The 2,658-nt window shown below is 34.6% G+C and overlaps 1 long non-coding RNA gene across 1 annotated transcript; it reads left to right on the top strand.

Annotated features, from left to right (window-relative positions):
- The first annotated feature begins 1,155 nt into the window (after window positions 1-1,155).
- Window positions 1,156-2,189, top strand: LOC105264145 (uncharacterized). Its single transcript, XR_891967.1, has 3 exons — window positions 1,156-1,298; window positions 1,408-1,567; window positions 1,649-2,189. It is a non-coding gene; the product is annotated as an uncharacterized lncRNA (long non-coding RNA).
- The last annotated feature ends 469 nt before the right edge of the window (window positions 2,190-2,658 follow it).

Here is a 2,658-nt window from a genome sequence, read left to right on the forward strand (position 1 = left end):
AGGAGAACATGACAATCGAGGAGCTATTCACTGAAATTTTCACTGAAAGTGAAAAATTCAAAATTTTTGTAAAAGTATCAGGGGAACATGACAACCGAGGAGCTATTCACTGAAATTTTCACTGAAAGTGAAAAATTCGAAATTTTTGTAAAAGTATCAGGGGAACATGACAATCGAGGAGCTATTCAGTTTTTAACCATTATTTCGATTTATTAGCCAGTTGCAAAAGAAAAAATTGGAATTATTTAAAAAAAAAAATGAATGACGGCGGGATTGAACCCGGGCCGTCGGCGTGGTAGGCAAGCACGTTACCACTAGGATAACGCATTATTATAATACTAAAATTTCATTAGGGGTATATATTTTGAAAAGGTATTTTTAAAAAAAATTTCAAATTTGTCAATTTCACTGAATATCTTCTCGATTTTCAAAAATTCAGTTTTTAAACAATCTTTCGATTGATTAGCCATTTAAAAAAGAACAAATTGGAATTATTTTGAAAAAAAAAAAATGAATGGCGCTAGGATCGAACCCTAGCCGCCCGCGTGACAGGCGAGCACGCTGCCAACTCGACAACGCGCTCAATTTGAAATTATAATTTCATTAGTAGTATATATTCAATACATTGAATAATTTTTTTCATTTGAAATTTCACAAAATGTGGCTTTCCCCTTCCGCTCGTTCTACAGTCAGCAAAATCGCAGTTAAACAAATAAAAAACAAAAAGCATTCATACCGCAGAAAATAAAATTCACCCCGTCGACTTGATGGACACCCCAGCATTAAAGTATGATACAGGGAGGTATTGCCAAGCTTTGATGTCGCCGGCATCAAAACAGGGGACAAGTACCTTCAGACGTCGTACGTAGCGCCAATTCAGCGATTTCTGGCGGTTAAATTTGAATGCCAGTCGAGTCGTTGGATTTTTTTTTCTTTTATATTGACATGAAAAAAAAAAGTATGGCATAAAGATTGTCGACAAAAGCACAAATGAACAATGGGTATATGATTATTTCAATAAGAGAAATTGTTACCCAGTATTGACTATTTTTTTATAAATAAAGTAATTAATGTGAAACTCTTTCCACGTCACCCAAGAGGTAGAGTCCGTGACGCGTTTTTTTTAACGTGGTATCCCCTGTAGGCCTAATCCACTAAGTCAATATAAAAAAATATGAATTGCAAACCTGGAATCAAAAAAGAACCATGACATTTATTAATAATAAATAATAATGCATTCATAATAAATTCATCAATTTCTATGGATATTCTAGCTGCATGTCAATGACATAAAACAGGTGAATTATTTAATCGATGACAATAAATGGATAATAAGGCGGTTGTCTCATTATTTTATTGTCTTATTATTAGATATGCGACTTACTAACTTTTCGTGAGGTTTCCTAGTTTAAACAATTGAAATCTGAAAAGGAAGTTCTGATCGCTGGGAATCGTTCTCTGGCCGAAGTCAATCTAGAAAAGAAACCCCAACTCGAGGAGAATAAAAAAGCATTATATGATCTGTCTGAGAAAGGCTGTGAGCTGCTGTGGAAATTGAAGAAAAATCGTAAGTAATTATTTAAGCAATTATATAAATAATTATCAAATGATAATTGTGATTTTTATTTGTATTCTCCTTCGTGTCCAGAAAATAGCTGAGGAATTCTTATCGGGAGATACAGAAGTCGATGAATTCCTGGAACAATTCTTGACCCGAAGAAAGATAATGCATTTACGAAAGGTGAAGGTAGACGAAATGCGAGAGCTTAAGAGGCAACCGAAATCGTCAACATCATCCAGCAGTGAACATCTTTCGCTGCCCAAGTTTTCTTAAAGCTATTTCCATAATGTGGATCAAAATAATTCCCACGATAGCCCTCATCTCAGACAACAAGACAAAAGACTACATCGTAGGCTTCACGGACCTCGGAAATTGCGACGATTTTTCCACAGAGATGATGGAGTGGAGAAGAGCCCAGTCTGGTGCAATATCATCCACTGGTGACCTGTTGAATCCACCAGAAAAGGGAGAGCCGTCCAATCTACTCTTTGGAAACCAGAAATCAAAAACAATTCGAGGCAGAACTAATTCTGACGACAGTGGTTCTGATAACGAATGATTTATTCTCATTCGATCGTATTTTCCTAGTTATTCGCATACCTTTTTGGATTAATATTATTTTTTTTACGTCACGCACACTGATAAATGATAAATTACGAATTAAATCAATCTTATCGAACACAATAAACATTTATTTATGGGTTTATATTGAATTTTTATTTGAGTTATAAATACCTTCAGCCCTCCTCATAAATAAAAACTGAAATACAAAAATGTTTCATCAGCAATATTATGGAATGATATGACTTTTACATGACCTGCATACAGAAATAAATTTATAGTAGTTTTCAAAAAGTGCACTATCCACTCTGGGTCGAATTTAAAGATTATTACCACACACTGAAAAGAAACACAAAACATTGGTTTTTAAAATTGTATTTAATCAGTAAATACTACGAGTATTAGGCTATGGTGCATTTACCTGGATATATGAAAGTATTTTTGAATGAACCTTTTTGTTTAGACTCATCTCGCTCATCCCACAGGGTCGTCCCATCGCAGGCACAAATTCTTTTCGTATTTTCGAAGACTCCTGA

This window comes from Fopius arisanus, unplaced genomic scaffold (assembly GCF_000806365.1).
Source record: "Fopius arisanus strain USDA-PBARC FA_bdor unplaced genomic scaffold, ASM80636v1 scaffold00019, whole genome shotgun sequence".
NCBI classification, from domain to species: Eukaryota; Metazoa; Arthropoda; class Insecta; order Hymenoptera; family Braconidae; genus Fopius; species Fopius arisanus.